General features: G+C 43.3%; 1 protein-coding gene across 5 annotated transcripts in view; it reads right to left on the bottom strand.

Moving 5' to 3' along the window:
- TIAM2 (TIAM Rac1 associated GEF 2) overlaps window positions 1–16,244 on the bottom strand; it is a 174,637-nt gene that overhangs the window by 117,304 nt on the left and 41,089 nt on the right. The window lies entirely within an intron of this gene.

Genomic DNA, 16,244 nt, shown 5'->3' with positions numbered 1-16,244 from the left:
ATTATTTTACATGTCATTTCCCCCACTACACAGCCATTAACTGGAACTTGGAGGAGCTGCAAGCTGGGCAGGAACCAGGGAAAAGGGATGATAAGGGTGCTCCAGATGATGACTTTTGCATGGCTGCAAAAGTATCATGAAACTCAGTGCACGTGCACTATATGGGGAGGGGGTGACTGAGAGGAGGTGATAGCTTTAAGTCCCTCTCCATCCTGCCCAATAAATCTATGTCTGACAGATCCCCACAGGCCTGTATATCATTTTCTCTTTTTGTAATTAGGAGACCAGCTGCAATTCCTTGGCCAGAGCCCAGCCAAGCTTCCCATGCTCCTTCTATAAGCTTCTCCAACAAATAGCACTAAGAAGTAAAGAAACTGAACACAAAATTTAGCATGTGACAAACTCTTCCATGTGTGACCTCTGTACCAGGCAACCTGTGAATCTACATCAGACGAACTTTCTGCATAAGGCAATGACAAGAAAAAAAAAAAAAGGACCTGGAGAGTCTATGAACTTTGTTTCCCACCCAGCCTTGCTCCTTTCCCAATCTCTCCACACATCGTCTACCATTTCTGCTCAATTTGAATGAACAAGAAGCACAGATTCCAAGGGAATCATGTGCCATCTGTAGCAGGGTAGTTCCTTGTTTAATTCTGATGAGGATGCAGTGAGTTACATATTTACTGGAGGGAAGCATATTGCCCCAGGATATATTTTTACAGAGCATGAGAACTTAATCCCAGAAGCAGGGAGAGGCCAGTGCCAAAACTCACTTCCGTTCTGTATATCTAAGATAATGAAATATAGCTTCCCGCAATGCTTCCCCTTCCTCTTTCCTCCAACAAAAAAGTTACTCTTTCAAAAATCTGCTGATATCTTGAGACTTGCCACTGGAAGTAGCAACTGCTTGCAAGAAACTGGAAATTAAGAGTAAATCTAAACAGTGCATGCCAGTCCACCACCAGTGAGTTTAGGAATAGAGGAACTTTTAACTGCTGTCCTGTGTATCTTCCATCTGCTGCTCCTCCCACTTCCCCCTGGAACACTTTGTTTAAAATAAAAAATAAAACCTTTTTTAAAAAAAATCAGATATCAAAATGATTCCGCAGCAGGCACTGAATTTCTGTGCTATATAGGCACCTCGGGTGCAGATCTGATTAAAGCCTGTGAGCTCAAGTTACCCTCAAAGCTTGGCACACTTTGAATTTTCTTCTTTCAGTGACAAGGTAAGGAACAAGTGCCCGGGGGCTGCTACAGCACTGCCTGGAAACCCCCCAGCCTGGCCGCTGCCACTTCCAGTGCTGCTCTGCTGTAGTAGCGCAGGAACCATGACTTACCTATCCAAGTCCATGCTCTTTGCAAATCAACAGTGGGGATGCTCCTAGATCCATTTCAAAGCTTATTTCACAGTAAGTCTGTATAGTTTCCATGAGAAGCAGCACATTTCATCATCAGCCTGACTCTGAAAATAACAGACGGTGCTGAAGTAGCTTCTTAACAGCACAGTGAGCTGGCAGGGCAAACACGAACAGCTGAACTCATCGCTCCCTCCTGCTCTCATCCCTAGTCCCACATCCCATTTTCTCACTCTATTTTCAATCACATCCCAAACGTGTTCACCAGGGAGCAGCACTCCATATGAAACCCAGGGCCTCTTCAAACCTAACCAGATGGGTAACAACAGGTCATTATTTTAAATGAATCTTCAGAAGAGATAAAAGGACAATGGAAGAGAAAAAATGCATGTAACAAACAACCTTCGATTCACCTTAGCCTTCCAAGATGGCAATCAGACATCATGTTAGTTTTGTCCAGGATGCAACAGAGGGATCACGCTCCACACTCCTACAGATTAGCTTGATGCTCTGCTGGTACAGTAATAACTAATTCTGGCTACTGAAGCTAAAGAAAAAAGACAAAAGAAGGGACTTCTGGGAATGACAAGTCTCTCAAGATGGTAGGGAGCACATCAGACTGCCACCAAATCAAGTGCGCTTAAAACCAGCCCCATGCCATGATGCTTTGTGCTCTCCTGTAACAAGATATGGCAGATCACAGTTTGCTGTAGAAGAAAGTACTGGTAAAGGGTCTTTTGAGGCTTATTGACAGATGCTTTAACCTCTCCCCAAAGCACGGCAGGATGGTGAAATCGCATTGCTGCATTCCCCTGGTAGGTGCATGCTCTGTGCTGGGAGCGAGGGGGGGCATCGGCAGGTTGGGCCCTGCAGCTCCTGGACCTCTTGAGAACCTGGATGGGGAACGGCCATGCAGCAAAGCCCGTGCCTGCTGGAGCCATCTGGGACATGCCAAGAGGGAAGGCCACCAGGGCAAACCAGCAGCAGGGCTGGCTGCCCAGCAGGGGCACGCTCACAGGGGAGCAGAGGGTGAAGAGGCAGATGGCCCGTGACACAGGGTACCCCATGCACCTAAGCCCTGTCACCACCACCCCACATGCACCAGGGGTCCATCAGCATGACTGTGCGAAGCCACCGTCTCCTGGTCTTTCATGCAAACCCTTAATCCATTGCACAGCTCTAGTCCTCTAAAGCGGCGCGCCAGCATGGCAGACGGTGCAGCAGAACACACTAACAAGAGTAGGCCCCTGGGGTGTGATCAGGCCCCACCTATGCCTTAAAGGACACCAGGCCCATCCAAAATTGCCCTAAAGAAGTTAGCTGAGGACTTTGGTAATCAATTTGGTTCGCTGCTCAGAGTGTCCTTTGCCCCCAGTTATTCATCACTGCCCTGCCTAATTCACCATAAAGGAATTCCTGAGGAACTGCCCTGCCGTCAGGAAGGCTCTGTTTATTCAAAGGGAAGACCAAAAAGCACCAATAATTGAATGATTTCACTTGGCACAGACTGCTTAATCTAAGCAGATTTCTTAAGCAGAGCAACAGCAGGGGGGCGGTGGGGAAGAAGAACAATTAAGAACATGAATAATAAAGTGGGTGTTTTTTTAATTAGCCACCACAAAACAGGCTCCAAAGCTAGGAAAAACCATGCGTGCTGAGTGCCATGCTTTGCTGCGGGCACGTCGTCGGCATTACTGCAGAAGGCACAGGCTGCAGCAGGAGGGCAGCCACAAGTCCGATACTGCTGATCCCCTTCGGCTTTACACTTTATACCACATTTCTGGAGTGCTGGGGGTGACAGGTAGAGAAATTGGTTCCTGTACATATCTTTTGATCAAACTTAGGCTGTTTTCCTTTCTTTTCAAATTTTAAGACAGGGCTCTTCCTGTCATAAAATGTCTGAAGTATAGTAGCTGATACTAGCAGAATACATATAATTATTAAAACAACACAGGTGTTGGCACTCATACTGCCTTTTTATTGTATTATAGCATTATAATAGTATTTCCCTTCCTCAACATTTTCTACCCCATTTTATCCCCACTGCAAACAACCACTCTACACATCAAAAATACCAGCTGCTATAAGGAAAACAAATTGTTTATGCTTGCAAATAGTATCAGGACTCAATATTTGCAGAGCTGTGGTATAGCATGTTAAATAAAGCTTTCATTACTGTACTTGCCATTTCTGTTTAACCTTTGTATTCCCTCCCTTCAGAAATTCAGAAAAGGAAAGTGACAAGCCAAAGCTTTAGCACAGCCTCAGAAAGAAAGATGCACATTTGAAGGACTGCAACTCTAACCCAGTGATTACAGTACAAACCTGGCATTTTATTTCCCAAAACATAACACAGGACAATACAAGACAAACACTAAATAAGAGGACGTTTGATAGAAAGCCGGGGGAAAATTGGAAGCGTAGCCCACAAGTTCTGCAGCCTAATGATCTCTCTCTGTTAACATCTTCCTCCTTCTTGCAAAGTCACATTAAAACATAGATTGCATAGATACTCCTCTGCCACAGCCTCTGGGTTTTATAATATCACTGAGTTTAGCATTTGTCACATCTCTGAAAAAGCATCACTGCAGGAGTCCTTTTCAAGAAATCCATCCGCAACATGTTGTTCCTGGCCTGTACCATGTACTTAATGTCAGAGATACAAAATAATCTTTTCCAAATTATTTGTATGAAAGCTTCACACTCTATCAATTAAAGCAGGAAATGGGATGTTATAGAAAAAGCCCACACTCAGATTTTCCATAAAACCTTTGCTATTAATACACCCAGATTCACTCTGTGGTGTGTTTACGATTAGAAGCCTTGGCGGAAACATCAGCTGGTTAATAATCATCTACATCTGTCACAATATCCCATTTATGCCTCAGCCTACATCCTTCCATTGTTTTATTAGCTACCTTCGATAAATGATTGTCAGAATTGTTTCCTCTTTGTTTGCAAGAATCATCTGAGGATGAGAGAGGAGAAAATAAAAACTAAAAAGGTGATGCTAACTTGTAGTACGATTGGGAAGGCAAATAAAGGAGATTTTTAACGGTCTCGTGCATTGTTCCACCAGTAAAACAGTGTTTATTAGCTAGACTTTACAGCCCAGCCCGCCCCCCGAGTTTTTAAGGGTTGACCTGACCAGCCCCAGGTGGTTTGCACTTTCTCAGGGTTCATCACGGGAGCATGGCCCTGTGACCCCGGCAGCGGAGGGCATGGCTGCTTCACCCGGGGACCCACCAGCGCTGCTGGCCACTGCCCCGCTGGCTGGCCGGGGCCCAAGGCAGCAGGTCCCTGCAGGCACCCTAATCAAACCTCCATCCTGGGGATATTTATGTATCATTCAAGACTACACAGCTACCTAGCCTGCAACAGGGACTGAGCCCAGAAACCTCTGCAGATGTCTGTCAGGTATGCACAGCTTGGTTCAGTACCTTCATGGCCAGTGTCACGAAAATCCTTGTTCTGCTGAACCCTTAACTGAGGAAAAGAAGAGAAAGATCTCAGCTTTTCCACAGACTGAAGCAAATTGGTGGAACAAAAATGCAGTCTGTCACTTTGACAAGAAAAAAGGGAGAGAAAAGGACAACATACATTTGGCAGGCAATAGAGACCTAGGACCACATTTACAGCCAGAACAGTTTCCAGATTAATTTGCCCCATTGCAACCCTTGTTTTGTCATTTAAACAAGGCATACTACCAGTTTCCTACCAGAAGTAACATGTCCTAGTCCGATCACCCAGGAGCCTGAAGGGCAGCACGTAGGCACAAGGCTACGTGTCCTTTGGTTTGAAGCCCTCTTGCAGTCTTTGCAAAGACAAAACCCCCTTGTGCCTACCCTGCAGGGACCCTTGCTCCCCACCTTGGTGGAGTTCGGTTCCCCTCCCGCTGGTGCCCTCAGGAGGGCAGCGACTGGGGCGGTTTGGGCTGACAGGTAATGTTACCCATCACAAAATGCTGTAAGAGAACAACTAGCACTATTGAAACTTAATGAATAGTGATGATAACGGAGGTAATGTTACCACTGTTGGATGTCCTCCTTTAAACAGCCAGATTGCAGAGTTACCCAGAGGCAAAACACACTTCCAGCTGCCAGGTGAGAAGCAGAGGAAAGAAGGTTCTTAAATACAGATGATGAGTGTCTAAGGGCGATCTGCAATCTGCCAGAAACTTGCTGCTGAAACTACTCAACTGATCTACTAAAAAGTCATTAAGAACGAGCTAATGTTGCTGAAAGCAGCATTTCAGGCTGCTTGTCAGGCTAGCTTTTGATGACGCCTGCTACATACTACAGTATTTGATGCACCCAAAGGCACTAAAAGGAAAAAAAAAAACAGTAACAAGTGCAGAGTATTATCAGAGCCTTCATTTGTGAGCAAGATAAATACTGGTTCCACTCAAACCGCCTCACTATTTGTTTTGCCATTGAAATCGGCAGGCTCTGTTTCAGTTAATTTTCCTGAGTGCTTTAACTAATCAAGTCTTAAACACAAACATTTGACCAAGACAGAAAAAAGCATGAAAACAAAATAGCGTTGTTTTGCATGGTGGGGAGCAAGAGAAATATTTGTGAAGTGCAAATAATACACGCAAGAGAACAGCATGTTCTGTGCTTGGGGGGGAAACTGCAGTTTTCCCTGGCCGGTGTGGGAGAGCCCGTCCAGGCTAGCCTAGCCTTGCGCTGAGCAGCAAAGGTGTTGCATTTTCTAATCAAAGTGTATTAAGAACAAACAGTTCAACATGACTCAAAGAGCTTTGCCCCATAAGTGGGAGTAGAACATGCTGCCTGAAGCTGACTTTTGGGTAGGTACATGGACAGGGCAACAGTACCTTGCTCCTTGCCTGTGGAAAAAAAAAAAAAAAAGCACCCACTAAAGCAAAAACTTTTGCCGACATACTTGAGAGAGAAAGGACCAAGGAGTAGCCAGAGGAGACAGAGTAAGAGAAGAGAGAAGAATATGATGGTCTGACCCTGGGACCCAGCAGGGAACGGCACAAGCACCTGAGATCTTGGCAGCACTGAATGCTGCAGCTCACAAAGCACTCGCCTGCTGCCCACACCTGCAGAGACCACACGGTCGCACTCCTCCTGTTAGGTGTTCACTTCTGGCAACATGCGAGTCCACAACAGCATCATCACAAGATACACCAGTAAGAATAAAACTGCTTTTTTTCCGCCCTCTTAGTTAAAGTGCATACAAATGTTTAATTCCAGTTTTCATCAAAACTTAGATGTCTCTAAAACAAAAATGTTTCATGTCATTCCCCATCCCTCCTCCTCAGTTCCTCTGTAGTGTAACTCTGAGCAGCCTCATAGCAGAAGTGAGGTTCCCAGTGCACAGGAGCCAGCCCAGGCCAATCCCAGGCACAGGCAGCTACGTGCTGGCAGCAGGTAGCAACCTCAGAGCCAAGGCTGGCCACCCAGTATGGCCATGGCCACTTTTATACGAACACCCAAATTCAGAAGTTGGCTTTCAGAAAGGAAAGCAGAAGCTGTCTCTGCTGCGCTAACCTTCCCAGGCTGGGCCTAAAAGCGACACAGCCACGGTAGCAGATGTCCAGCTCCTGACTGCGGCAAAACACAAGGGAGAAGTCTGTAAGATCACTCTGTGGCCAGGACCACTCCCCCGAATCCCGGTACTCTCCCAGAACTTCTACACCCTAGGAGTGCTCCAGCAGCCCACTCCAGCCTCCCTCCAAGCTGCACAAAAATGCCATGGGAGCTGCCCTGGAAACAAGTTAGTCCATGAAAAACAAGAGCTGGAGACTCAAAGCCCATACCAACCAAATATTGTGCCTCTGAGCACCATAGCCATATCATTTAATCCTTCTTTAGCATCTCAGGAGGTAAGTAGAGAGAAGCAGGCAAATCCTACCACAGTTAAAACTATTTCTTTGATCAGTATTTCACAGAAGAAAAACCTATAAAGCAACACCATCTATTCATATTCATGATGCCCTTGCCAAAGTTTCACAATAATTCAGAAGAAACCTCCAGTTCCTGCATGCATGCTCAAGTACACAGGTGCAACTGGCAGCAGAGACTGCCTTCCAACACAATCACTTCTGTACAAGCAAATGAGAAAATATTAAGTCTTACAGTGTCCTACAATAACTACCTAAATTCTGGTTTTAGATTAATTTCACTTTAATGAACCAGTATTTGAGAATCCACAGTTGCAAAAATGGAAAACAACATAAAGGCTTGCTCAAAAGACTGCCTATGCAGGAAGCAGCTCCTGGCCTCAAATAGTAGATTCAATACCACTGGTTTGCACCTTTGACTACATTTAGCTTCTCCAACAGCAAATTGAAAAACTATTAGTTAATTTATCTGGGAGGGGGTTTTAGGACTGTTTGATTAACAAGCAGGTCTAACAAGGCCAGCCACATAACTGAACAAAACCATTTCTTTATAAATACAGCAGGTAACCCCATCTCTATGAGCAGCATTAGCTCAACAGGCATGTAACATATTCTGAAAATCAAGAGTAATTCATATATAATTCACATGCGTATTATAATTCATCATAAATATCTCTAACTACCAATGTTCATACAGTCTATCAAGAGGCATCTCAACAGAAGTGTGATTCACAACTTCACAGGAATGCTGGTGGAAGGCTTTTGCTATCACTGTGAATGCTGATAGTTATATTACTACTGAGAATAACATGCAGCAAGGCAGTGCATAGTAATGCTAGATGAATATTATGCATCGGAAAAAGGGAGCAATTTCCCCTTCTGAATCCACTGCAAATGTATGAATCTCCTTCTCCTGGATCAGTTTCTAATCATCCAGTTCTCACCACTTTGTGCAGGCTTACATTTGCTGCTAGCATGTCAACAAGCTGCTGTGGTCTGTGAAAATAATTCATTGGAAAACAACACCTTGGAAATTTTCAAGATTTTCTTACATAAAGAAAAAATAAATAAAACTGCGTTAACCAAAGGTTTTGATTAAACTCTACTGGTTAAGCCCTGTAAGTAGTACATAGTGATAGATCACACAGCAAAAATGTCGTAAGAAAATTAAAGCCTTTTGCAGTATGCCTTAGCACAAACATTTGTGTGTTGTCCTTGTGTCAGACAAATGCTCTTGCAGCTCTTCACACACCAGAACAACGGCTCCCAAAGCAACGGAAATGGCACCATCCAAGAATTCCAGCAACATTAATACTGTCGCGTTTCCTGAAACTGCTACAAGCCATAAACAACCATGGAGAAGTCAGCCTGAAATGCCATTTTAACTCCATCTGTGCAGCAACCAAACGGTGCACAAGAGTTGTATTTGCTCCTACTCCGAGCCAGCACGCAGGTCTGCCACACAGCCCAAGCCCTGCAAAAGCACCACCCAGGCACCTGCTGAACAGCTCTCCGGCGTCAGGCATCTCCAGCAGTGAGCAGAGGGGGGTGGCATTCATCTCTGATGTGAGCTAAGTTGGTACATTAACCAGTAATCCAAGTTCCTGCTACAGTTAGTGGAATGACCCAGTCATTTCAGACCCCCCTTAAGTGCTGAGATGGCTGGGTGCTCATAATAGCGGTTCTCTTGTGAGTAATCTGGCTGTCAGAACGTATGCATGCATCCTCTCTTGCTATGTAAATACAAGATACAAGCTACTCTGTGAGGTTGTTTCAGGATTTTTTTTCCTAATAACATATGCATTGACACTTTCAGCTGCTAGTTTTACTGGAAATAAGCCTTTCTGCTTTTGTGACAAGTTGCATGTCTTACAGTAATTGAAAAAAGAGTACCAGATAAGGGTATCCTGACTGCCTTGAAATAACTCTCCTACTTCCTTTATCCAAGAAGATAAGAAACAACTGCACATATGGGCATTACTACATGAAATTTACCTCTCTTTAAGGAAAAGCCTAATTGAAAATTCGGATAATTTCCACAGCTAGAAGAATCCTCATGGACGTAGCCTTGTGTAGCAATTCAGGTATGTTACAACCTGAGCAACGAGGGGGTGCCGTCGAGCTGTCCAAATTACACGCAAGCTTTGTCTCTCATTCAGAGACACATCTCATAGTTGCCTTTTTGCTCACCAAGTAATTATAAAACTGAGACTACACTGTGTATTGATTTTTTTCCCTGTGCTTCCTGGATTCTTTTTCTAGCTGTTCTTCTCCATCACCTCCTCCTCCCATCTTCCCTTACTTTCACATCAGTGCCACAAATTTCATCTGCTGAACAACTGTTCTCCATCCCCACACCCCCTCCTACAGCAGTCACCCTTCTTTGACTCACATCTGCTCCCTCTAGCCACCCCACTCCTCCCTGCTCCGACCGCAGCCCAGTAATGAGTCTCCAAAACCCATCCAGTTATCCATGCAAGGTGACATGCCAGGTTGGGTCATGCCCGCTCGGTTCACCTCGAGCAGCTTTCCGCTGCAGACATTGGTTTGCAGCCAGCTGCCCAGGAACGTGGGCAGTGAGTGGGGCTGAGCTTCTACCAGAGGGGAGCTCCTCTGCCACACAGCCTCGGCTATCACAACTGCCTAGTTCTCCCCACACTCTTATCTCACTGCATCACTTGGCTTTTGCAACCTGGCCTTTAGGATCCAGGTTAACATTTGCTGCTACAGCTGCCTGCTATAAATCTCTCATATGAGGAGAACTGAGGACGTCTGAGCTGATGCCTGCGAGATGGCCAGATGGCCGTGCTGTCATCCTGGGAGTTTACATGGGCTGTCTCCCACTCACATCCTTGGACTTCAAGTTATTCTGCCCACCCCGACTAGCAGGAGCATCAGCTTCTGTTGTGTTTCTTCATTCCGTCTGTGCCATGGGATCAAACCCAGCTTCGAGTAATCTTTGAAAAGCTATTTTTTTCTTCCACTGTAACAGGTTATTAAAGAAAATAAAATGAAGCAGTGAATGTGATCTATTTATTACACAGAGACAGCACTGATGCTCTGAAATCAGACAATAAATCAAGGTCGGTTTTCCCCTGCAATATAAAGTTATTTGTACCTCACTGCCTTTCCCCCTTTGGAAAGCCTCCCAGGATAAACCCATTGTGACCCCCAAGCTGCTGGGTTTGTGTTGCCCTGAAAACAGAGAGGACAAGCACAAACATGCCCCAACTGCCAGCCGAGAGGAGCTGAGGGACCCCAGAGGTGAGGCGAGCCATCACGCAGCCCAGCCCTGCTCCCCCCGTGCCCCCTGCACCGCTCCCCAGCCCGCTGCTGAGACCTGGCCCTGGCAGGAGGCCGCTGCCGGGCCCTTGGCGCACCAAAAGACAATTCTTCATGAATTTTGCCACCCCACCTTCAAAGGAGTGTTATCTTCCCACCTCTAATGGGCTCTCCAGCGGGTGCCAGCATCACGATGGGGGACGCCGGGAGGGACCCCCTCTCCTGCAGCTGCTCTAACAGCTCCTGGCCACTATCTGGGGAACCAGACAGACCCTGGCACCGGCCGCAGCTGCCAGCAGGAACCCCACCCCAGACCACTGCTGCTTCCTGATGCACCTGATACTGCACAGCCCGTCTCCAAATGCTCTATTATCTTACCAGAAATGTCTGCATGTGTTTTTATGTAGGAACTCTACAGCAGCACAAGATCCGAGAGCCCACTCTCCTTTTCAAACGTGCAAGGAGAGAGATTCGATCTGTAGAAGTCAGGTATAGAAACACAAGCCCCATCTTCCAATTAAACAGATAAACACACCAAGAATTCTTTCACCGAAAGTCTTGTCACACACTGGAACAGGCTGCCTGGGAAAGTGGTTGGTTCACCATCCCTGGAGGTATTTAAATACATGTGGATGTGGCACTTAGGGACATGGTTTAGTGGTGGATTTGGCAGTGCTAGGTTAACAGCTGGACTCAATGATCTTAAAGGTCTTTTCCAACCTAAATGATTCTATGATTCTAAAACATTTTGCAGTTATACATACCCATCTACCTTTCTTTAGCTGGCAATATCCCAACAGTGTATTTGCGTATTACACTGAATTGAGGCGATAAGCTCCTCTGAATGTGTGACACCTTCTTGTTCTTTACCAGCACAACAACAGCTCCATCCTGTATCTTTCACACCAGTGCAACTGAGAACCAAAATGAAGTCCACATTTTTCCATTTTGCTGAAAAGCAGGTCCTACAAATTTATGCAATGAAATAAACCATCATGATGACAACGGGTAGGAAATAAAAGTGACAAGCTTTGAGAGTAGCTCAAACAATTTCCTGAAGCAAATGGAAATCAATTTGCATTTCTTCTCCTCACACGAATCATCATTTTTGTGTTGTTGGTTTTATTTTTTTACCTTAGTACATTTTTTCTTTTTTTCAGGTGTGCATGAAGGAAGTAGGGATGAAGCTATGACTAAAAAGATACAGGCACAGAACAGTTCAAGTCAGCATTTTTTTAAACAAAAATAAAACTTTTTGATTTATTAAAATGATCAAATATAATAATTATTTCACGAATATTGCTGGAAAATTCAGAGAACTACTTTGTTCAGTTATTTAAAAGAAAGGTAGAGGCAATTTGAAGAACTTAAAAAGGAAGGACAAATCTCTTTAGAAAAGAGAGTTAAAAAATGCAAAACAGAATATTCTTTCAGCATACAAAAGGCTGTTAGATTTGGCATCAGCTGTTGGCCAGCCTCATCAAGAATAGATGAGAAATAAATCAGGTTGATTTTCAGTGAGGAAAGCTTGTATAAGATGTCAGGGAAAGCTTTCTAAGTATAAGGACATCTAAGACCAAGCTACATTAGGAAGGTTACATATACAGACAAATTAGGAAAATAAGGCAACGTGGGAGGGAAATGACATATTATCCTTTACAATGGTGCTAAAAGCCTCCAGTAACTGAATGTGCCAAAATAAAACAAAAAATTATTGTTGCACATGTCAACGTGTTGGATCCATTTTTACAGGAAATAGGCAAAAGCAATCCTTTCCAAATAAATAACGCACAACTTAAAACTAGTGGCTTTGAAACTTTTTAATACTGCATTTGCTTTAAAATAGCCTTTTCATTTTTAGACTACATTTTGGGAAAAATCATAGTATAAATTTTCCATACACTCCTTGAAGAAGTGTTTGGAAAAAAACATCCACTAGCTGACAATACAGTTCTGCAATTTCTATTTTATTTTTCTAATGAAAACTGATCTTCATGACAAAGTCAGTTTTCTGTATGAGGTACAGAATACTTTGTTACTTTTTAGCCAAAAACTAAGCTACCACTTCACAGTGTTAACACTTGCTCTTTTCTTTCCACAGTCTAGACAGAAGCAGTGACTCTGTAACTAAGGCTTCCAAATCCTTTCAGTTATAAAACCTCGGTTTTAAAATTTCACAACACTTTAGCTAATGACACGGCTCTGACCAGGACTGTTAATAACCCTAACTGTTTGCTGCAGGAGCAATGCTCAGCCATACAATCAGATTGTCATCTCTGTCCCAGTAGGGCAAATCTTCCTCAAAGTTGCCAAGGGCGGGGGGAGAAAGAAATAAAGCCATGGATGAATGCTGACCCAGTTCTCATTGATGGTAAAATCCCCACGGTGTTCACTGATGCCAAGACTTTGTCTAGGGAAATTATTACAATTTTCTGCTATCATAACGAGTTAAAAAATCAGGCTGTTTACTGCTGAATGCCACCTGCTGTTGCCTGGCAAAGCATATTCAAACAATTACACAGGACATATTATCATAACGAATGGCTCTTTTAATTTACAAATCCAGAAGTCCTGTGCTGAAGCGGTACCATTATCCCCAGTCAAGGGTGGGGTGAAAAGCTGGAAAAACAGGGAGAAGAGAGATGGGCGCACAGACAAGAGGGTTTCTCCAGGCAGAACAGTGGCCAACGGGTGGACGGGGCTCAGCTACCCCAAGATCTAGTGCTGCATCTTTTCCTACAGGCCTCACATGTAGTTCAGCAGGAAAGGATTTCAGGATTTCACACTGTGCATTGTCTGTCAAAACACACACAGAAAACCAGCAGCTGGTAAAGCACTATATGTTGCTTATTTCATCACATTCCACATGAACCTGACAGGAGACATGGTGTGTCAGGCTCACAGGTCCATTTGGGAGAACCAGTCTTCAGCAGCGACCAGCAGCAGTGGCAAAGCAAAGTTTGAGGGGAATTACAGAAATACAGTAAATCATGAAGCTGTCTACCAAGGACTGCACCTTATTTTCTTCTCTTGAAACAAAAATATGTGAACTAATGTTTCTTTAGAAAGAAAAAAAAATTGGTCACGCAATCTGTGTTTTTCAGGAAATCAAACTAGATGATCACAGTGATCACTTCTGGCCTTGCAATATATTAATTTTAAAAAAAAAAATGTCAAACATCAACTTCATTCTCTGTGGTTTTCCCCTATGAAGTCCAAAGAACTTAGGAAACCCACTCTTCATCTCTTGGATTTTACAATAAATCTTCCTTTACTGATTCTACAAAAGCCGTGGAAATCAAATATCTTTTCATTTCCAGCTTCTGCAAATAATCAAAACTTTGTTCAACACTTTGGCTTTTATTCCAACACACATAAATAGCTTCTTGACTTGCACAAAACCTGAAACCACTTTAATCAATCAGCTATATATAGTCTGGATAAGCACTGATTTTGAGATTCTGGGTATAGAGCCAATCCTGTGCTATTTGCTAATACTTTGATCTAAATTTACATTATTTTAAGAAGAAAAGAAAAATATTCTGGGGAGAACAAAGACTATGGTAAAGAAATTACAATCTGTAAAAGCTAGAGGAAATGTACATTAACTAAAAATTCAACTTGTTCCAAAAGCATTTCAGAAGGCAGAAATACATTTAGACTTATCACAAAATGAGACACAAATATCCATAAATTTGTTATTTTGTTACTCCCACAGGAATTCACTGTTGATTTTCCAGAAATCTACCACTACATTAAGTATATTTAATAGCATTAGTAGACAGCACTACAGTTTCACTGGGGGTGTGTGTGTGTGTAACATACTGCTCCGTTTTCTATGGCAGCATTATAGTGCAGGTGATTTATGTCTGTGTAACAGAAAGGGCTATTCTGTAGAAATATCACAGGAAATGACACACAGGAAATAAACCAACACAGACATCTTACAATCATTTCCTAAGCTCTAACGCAGCAATCTGCTGAGCTCCTGAAACAACCCAGATGCTGCTGACGCAAGGAATGAACAAGCACCAAAAAGGCTTCCCTTTCCCAGCATGGCTTCTGGGTCCTGGGAGTAGAAAAGGATGAACAAAGCAACAAGCAATGGAACAGCCATTTGCCACCTGGAAATATGCTTTACTGAGTATTAGCTCTTCAGTACTGTCATGGTTCATCTATGGTGGCTATCAACAGATAGGGGGGACCCGCAGCAGCTGTGAAAACAAGAAAGCTGAAGATTAATGTGTGGTGAATGCTCAAGTAATGGCTGGGGAAAAGAAGGCCACATGGAAAACAGTTGCAGTAAGCCTCATGCCAAAGTCCTCTCATCTTGTCTGCCTCCCTCCTGAAAAGGGGCTTATATGAAAGATGGTAACAGACTTTTTAGTAGGGCTTGTAGCGAATGGACAAGGTATAATAGTTTTAAACTAAAGGACGGTAGATTCATTGTCAACATAAGGAAATTTCTGATGATGGGGGTGGTGAATCACTGGCATAAATTGCCCAGAGTGGTGGTAGATGACCCATCCCTGGCAACGTTCAAGGTCAGGTTGGACAGGGCTCTGAGCAGCCTGATCTAGTTGAAGATGTCCTTGCTCACTGCAGGGCAACAGGTTGGAGTAGACGACCTTTAGAAGTCCCTTCCAACGCAAACTACTCTGTCAGACGTCCTATGATTCTATGAACTACCAGCAGTTCCACTCAGATACCATCCTGTTAGCTAGCATGTGTTATTCTGCTCTGATGCTCAAAAGCATCCATTCCTTTCCCACAAGCTCCTACTGTGTCGGGTAGCAGACACAGTAAAAATTCAGTCCAAGCCCTCAAGAGCACTTAAGTCAGGTTTCAGCAAGACATCAACAGATGCAAAGAAATAATCATGTTTCAGTCAGGTTTGCCTATATGCAATGGAAGACCACATCCTGGAAGCCAGATGTACTCAGTAACATTTTAACATGGATTTTATAAAGGAATGCTAGGACATAGCTCATAAGGGTTTAACTGAATGCCCAGTATAGAGAACTGGTTTTCATCTAAGTAAATTTTACCAGTTAAAAATTATCAGAAAATGAAGAAATATCTCAGCCTACTATCTCATTATTGCTCAGTATTCTACTATTTCCACTCACCCTTCATACAGCCTTTTAATGGAGATTAAAATACATGAAAGCCACATATGCAGACATGTATACAACACATTAAAAATAATACGCATTTGACATCAGCATCCTAGGCTAAGAATCAAAATGAGACATCTTTATACTATTATTTTCTAGGAAAAAAGAGCAGAAATATTCTATGTGAATTTGAATAAACAGAGGTCTACACAAGCAGATTACACTGACACACACTTTAAATGTAACTATTTCTTGGAATTTTTTTCCTTACCCACTAGAGGAATTAGCAGAACATTAGGAGAACATCCATGTCATTCCATGACATGTTGTTGGGTTTTTTTTTGAGACAGAAGTTTTTTCCTCAAAAAATTTCATGTGCAATTTTACCATTAAGTACATTGAGGTCACATAGCTAGTGAAATACCTAAAGCAGTCAGCTAAGCAGCAAAGAAACATAAGACTAATTTTACTACTGTATAACTTCAAGTAAAAAAAAGTTTGAGAAAATCAGTACAAAATTTGCTGTCAGTAGGTGAAACTTACCACTGTAAAAATAAGTATAATTTTCTTCAGGTAACTGAAAAAGATACCGAAGACTTTCACTATTACCTACAAACA

The sequence above is a fragment of the Falco punctatus genome (genome assembly GCF_963210335.1).
Source record: "Falco punctatus genome assembly, chromosome: 5".
In the NCBI taxonomy this organism is placed as follows: domain Eukaryota; kingdom Metazoa; phylum Chordata; class Aves; order Falconiformes; family Falconidae; genus Falco; species Falco punctatus.
The sequence above is the reverse complement of the archived record's forward strand: the minus strand, read 5'-3'. Positions and strand labels throughout refer to the sequence as shown.